This window comes from Cynocephalus volans, chromosome 9 (assembly GCF_027409185.1).
Source record: "Cynocephalus volans isolate mCynVol1 chromosome 9, mCynVol1.pri, whole genome shotgun sequence".
NCBI lineage: Eukaryota > Metazoa > Chordata > Mammalia > Dermoptera > Cynocephalidae > Cynocephalus > Cynocephalus volans.
Window position 1 is genome coordinate 134,113,921 of NC_084468.1, and position 6,053 is coordinate 134,119,973.

The 6,053-nt window shown below is 41.6% G+C and overlaps 1 pseudogene; it reads left to right on the top strand.

Annotated features, from left to right (window-relative positions):
* Positions 1-3,376: 3,376 nt before the first annotated feature.
* Positions 3,377-5,660, top strand: LOC134385801 (heat shock protein HSP 90-beta-like; annotated as a pseudogene).
* The last annotated feature ends 393 nt before the right edge of the window (positions 5,661-6,053 follow it).

Here is a 6,053-nt window from a genome sequence, read left to right on the forward strand (position 1 = left end):
CAGCCACAGGGAGCTTAAATAAAATCATTGAGACACAAGCTAAAAATTCCCCCCATTGAAGTGCTTCAGTGTTACCTGTGTCCCATTTTTACAGGTGATACTGACCCTGGAAATTGGGGGCAAAGTTGGTGCTTTGTTGAATTTCAGATTGGGATGTAGAGCTTGTCACATCATGATTTTAAACTAGGCTATTTAGTAGGGTGCTGGCCGCAGTGGACGCCAAAGGGTAAACGGTATGTCTTCCTGGATCATCACTTTCATAGAAAGATTTTCAACAAAAAGTTTCATTAATGTAAATGATAAGCTAATTTCAAATGTTTTAAAATATGAAAACACTTTATGAAAAGCATAGAGAAAAATCACATGAAGTTTTAAGATAAAATAAGACTTAAAAGAAGTTTTGAACTTTTAGCTTTGGGCCCATCCCCAAGCCCCTGCTGCTACCTTTTCACCCCCCCCCCCTTTTTTTTTTTTACCATTAAGGAACTTTGTTAGAAAAGTTACAGAAGCAATTTCCTTCCTTCCTTCCTTCCTTCCTTCCTTCCTTCCTTCCTTCCTTCCTTCCTTCCTTCCTTCCTTCCTTCCTTCCTTCCTTCTGTTCTTTCTCTCTTTTACTTATTTAATTAATTTTTTTTTAGCAAAAGCACAGGTACTATACTCTTCTATAGTCTTTTTGGCCTCTTGTCTTGGTTCCAGCAATCCCATTATCACAAGCAGTACTATCCACAGGGGCCTCTTGTTTAGAGAAAACTGCTCCACCAAAGATAGTTGCCCAACTGGAGTCCAATGTCTCTACTTCTGGACCAAGTTCCAGATTCTTAGGCTGGGAGCATCCAGAATTTCCTGCCCAAAACTTCGCATAGTGTGCACATCCATCCTAGCTTCATGAGGTGGCCTAGGGGCAGTGCTTTGTATGGGGTGGGGGTGGGGTAGGAAAGAACTTGGACACACAGGCATGCCAGCCCTCATGGTGCTGCAGCAGAGAGCTGGGGTGGGAAGAGAAGTGGGTGGACCACAGGCCAAGACCTCCATTGTTCTCTTGCTCTGGGCCCACGAATGTTTTGGAGGACCCCAACTACAAGTGCATACGGGGCAACACTGTTTTCTGCTGATCTGGTGTTTCTCAGGTATAGATAGAAACACTGATTAATGACAAGATTTAGAAAGGGTTGCTGGGCCTGCTTTTGTGTGTTTATGTGAATATTTTTCCTTTTTAAGAATCTTTAGGTTGTGAGGAGATTTAAACAATTCGTTTGAGGCTAAGTTGTAAAAAGGTCAATATCTCCTCTGCATTTAAAGAGATTTCTTGTCCTGAAAATACCACACACCCTCTGCACTTATAAGGATGAGCACCTTTTCAGTCCAGGCTGCTATTCTGTTGTTGGTACAAGCTCCTTTCATTAGCTCTAGGTCATTTTATACAATGTGTCCAGGACTGGTGATGCAGACCCTGTTTTTTAATTTGGAGGATACAAAGTACTGATTTCAGGATTTCTCTAGTCATTCCTTTTAGCATTTTAAAGATCTCTAAAAATTAATTTGTTATTTCAAGAATAGGTTCATTTAACTGGTGCAAAAGTCAAAAGGAATAAAATGGCATATAGTGAAAATTAAGTCACCTGCCCCCTCTTATCCTCGTCTGTCCTCTGATTCTCCCTGTGGAGGCAACCGCAGTTACAAATTTCTGATATATCCTTCATGATATCTTCTTTGTATATAGAGGCACAGATGTATGTATAGTTTTTCTTTTTAAATACAAATGAGGGCCTACTGCACACGTGTGCCTTGAGAACATTTGATATCAGTACATACACAGCCACATCCTTCTTTTTAATAAATGCATCACATAAATGGGAGGAATTTGGACATGAATTATGCACTATGTAGCAAAGTTTGGGATTCAATATTAGATGCTATTTAGTGAAAACGTCTCAAGAAATCCATCCTCAATTCACCTATTGCAGGGGTCAGCAAACTCTGACTGGATGGCTAAATCTAGTTCACCCCTATTTTGATATGACCCATGAGCTATGGTGTTTACATCTCGAAAAATAAAATCAAAATAGTGTGTTGTAAAAATTATATGAAATTAAATGTCAGTGTTTATAAATAAAATTTTATTGGAATGAGCCACACTCAGTCATTTATGTATTGACTACGGCTGCTTTTTCGCTGTAATGTCAGAGTTGAGAGATTGTGACAGAGACCTTATGGTTGCAAAGCTGGAAATATTTGCTACCTGGCTCTTTACAGGAAGTTTACTGACCCTTGGCCTAATCACATATATAGTTCAATACTTTGATCATTTAAAATTTGGTAAGGGGAGTATATGGTCTGCATACATTTTCTCTGTGAGAATTAAGGAATTCCCCAAAGTGTCTGTCTCATTGGGAGAAATTCTGGAATCTTTTGACTGAGCCAAATCTGGCATAATTCTAAATCAAAAAGAAAATGATTCTTTCATCTTATTTGAAATGTACTAATTATCAAAAGTTATTTTAGAGTTCAATCAAAAACAGACTTACTAGTGGATTGAAGTTAATGATTTCATAACCTTTCTCATAAGCATGTTCTTAATTTAGAAATTAGCTGTACATTAGCAAATAAAATATGAAAGAAAGTTTGTATGAAGGGGAACTGACTTGGCCCTTTTCATTCTCAGAGATGAATCAGAGAGGCAGGACAAATGGTCTTTTTTTTTCAGGTTTGGAGCTGAGTAGAATTTTTCAGACAGTCAATCCTTATTCATGTATTATTTAGAAATGTATTATGGCTAGTAGTTTTTTTCTCTAAACATTTAAAAATGAAAATATTGTATACATATGAAATGAACTTTTTTCCTTTTTTATAACAAAAACAATAATAATATACATACTTACAGTTATTTGCATTCAAGGGTCTCAAAATGCTCTCCCGATTTAAATAAATAACATCAGGATCTCTAGACAGCCAAAAGAAAAGCAAGAAACACCTGAGTCATGAGGAAATTAATGTTTCAGGTCACATATATGTTCTAACTGTAGTGAAAAGCAGTAAATTAAGAGGAAAAATGTAACCAACAAGAAACACAGCTAGAAAAGAAAAATTTATGACCAATCTCAGTCATCTTTGACTAGCCTTTCAGAACTAGGCATAGGCAGGGCAGATAGAAATTGGGAACAGTAAGGATTATGGACGAGAGAAGAAAAAGAGTGGTCCAAATACACATTCTGGAAAGGTGTCCATCTGTGAACTTAAGGGCTTTCACCTGTGAATTGTTTCATCAAGCCTGAAATGATCAATGTTTGATGTTATGTGAAGTTTGAGGAGAGTAAATGCAACGTAAGTGTTTTTGTTCTTTTAAAGAAAAGGAAATTGAATCTTTCGAGTCACCCCCATGACGCGCTGGTTCCCTGTGCGTGTGGGACACGATCCCGACCCACCCTGCTCTCTAGTGCTTGCTGCTCTTTCCTTCCAAGACGTGTACTGACGAAGTACACCATGGAGAGGAGGAGGTACAGACTTTTGCCTTTTAGGCAGAAATTGCCCAACTCATGTTTCTCATCATCAATACCTTCTATTCCAACAAGGAAATTTTCCTTTGGGAGTTGATCTCTAATGCGTCAGATGCCTTGGACAAGATTTGCTACGAGAGCCTGACAGACACTTCCAAGTTGGACAGTGGTAAAGAGCAGAAAATTGACATCATATGCAACCCTTAGGAACATACCCTGACTTTACTGGACACAGGCATTGGCATGACCAATGCTGAGCTCGTAAATAATTTGGGAACAATTGCCAAGTCTGGTACTAAAGCCTTTATGGAGGCTCTTCAGGCTGGTGCAGACGTCTCCATGATTGGGCAATTTGGTGTTGGCTTTTATTCTGCTTACCTGGTCACAGAGAAAGTGGTTCTGATCACAAAGCAAGGCGATGAACCGTATGCCCGGCAGTCTTCTGCTGGGGGCTTGACTGTGTGTGCTGACCGTGGCGAGCCCAGGGGCCGAGGTACCAAAGTAACCCTCCACCTTAAAGAAGATCAGACAGAGTGCTTAGAGGAGAGGGGGGTCAAAGAAGTGGTGGAGAAGTGCTTGCAGCTGATGGCCGTCCCATCACCTTTATTTGGAGAAGGAACAAGAGAAGGACATCAATGCTGATGAGGCAGAGGAAGAGAAAGGTGAAGAAGAGAGGAAGAGCAGGATGATGAGGAGATGCCCAGGACTGAAGACATGGGCTCAGATGAGGAAGATGGCAGTGGTAAGGATGAGAAAAAGAAAACCAAGAAGATAAAGGAGAAATACATTGAGCAGGAAGAACTGAACCAGACTAAGCCCATTTGGACCAGAATCCCTGATGCCATCAAGCAAGAGGTATATGGAGAATTCTACAGGAGCCTCACCAGTGACCGGGAAGACCACTCGGCAGCCAAGCACTTCTCTGTGGAATGTCAGCTGGAATTCAGGGCATTGCTCTTCATCCCTCATCGGGCTCCCTTTGACCTTTTCGAGAACAAGAAGAAAAAGAATAACATCAAACTCTATGTCCGTTGTGTGTTCCTCATGGACAGCTGTGATGAGTTGACACCAGAGTATCTCAACTTTATCCGTAGTGTGGTTGACTCTGAGGACCTGCCCCTGAACATCTCCTGAGAAATGCTCCAGCAGAGCAAAATCTTAAAAGTCATTCACAAACACATTGTTAAGAAGTGCCTTGAGCTCTTCTCTGAGCTAGCAGAAGACAAGGTGAACGACAAGAAATTCTACAAGGCATTCTCCAAGAATCTAAAGTGTGGCATCCGTGAGGACTCTACTACCCGGCGACGCCTTTCTGAGCTGCTGCGCTATCCTACCTCTCAATCTGGAGATGAGATGACTTCTCTGTCAGAGTATGTGTCTCTCATGAAGGAGACACAGAAGTCCATCTGTTATATCACTGGGGAGAGCAAAGAACAGGTGGCCAACTCCACGTTTGTGGCGTGAGAGTGGAAGCAGGGCTTTGAGGTAGTATATATGCCTGAGCCTACTGACTGGTATTGTGTGCAGCAGCTCAAGGAGTCTGATGGGAAGAGCCAGGTGTCAGTCACCAAGGAGGGTTTGCAGCTACCCGAGGATGAGGAGAAGAAGAAAATGGAGGAGAGCAAGGCCAAGTTTGAGAACCTCTGTAAGCTCATGAAAGAAATCTTGGATAAGAAGGTAGAGAAGGTGACAATCTGCAATAGGCTTGTGTCTTCTTCCCGCTGCATTGTGACTAGCACCTATCGCTGGACAGCCAACATGTAGCCTATCATGAAAGCTCAGGGCCTTCGGGACGACTCTACAATGGGCTACATCATGGTCAAAAAACACCTGGAGGTCAACACCAACCACCCCATTGTGGAGACGCTGTGGCCGAAGGCTGAGGTGGACAAAAGTGACAATGTTGTCAAAGACCTGGTGATGCTGCTCTTTGAAACTGCACTGCTCTCTTCTGGCTTCTCCCTTGAGGATCCCCAGACCCACCCCAACTGCATCTACCGCATGATCCGGCTAGGCCTAGGCACTGATGAAGATCAAGTGTCAGCAGAAGAACCTAGTGCTGCAGTTCCTGATGAGATCCCACTCCTTGAGCCTGGTGAGGATGCCTCTTGCATGGAAGAGGTAGATTACGAGTTTCTACTAGGGAACTTTGTGCCCTGTGTATAGTGTCTTCATGGCTCCCATAGCAGCCTTGAGTGGCCCTGTCCCACCTGGCTTCCTCTGCTGATGTCTGTTTCTTTTTTCTTTCCTGTCCTTATGTCTGAGGCAAGAAACAAGGGCCTTGAGTCCCATCCCTTCGTAATTTGAATATTTTGTGTATTATGTTTTTAAAAATTTTGTTCTGAAGTTAAAGTATGTAAAATAAAGAAGATGTAGTTTTATACAAAAAAAAAAAAGAAAGAAAGAAAAGGAAATTGAGAATTGTAGAGATTACTTTATCTGAGTTAGTGTTCAAAGCTGAAACCATTACCAGATGTTTTGAAACAACTGACCAAGCAATTCAGGTTTCTTTGTCAATCATGAATGGAGAGGCTCCTATGTTCAGAGTATTGTGCTAAG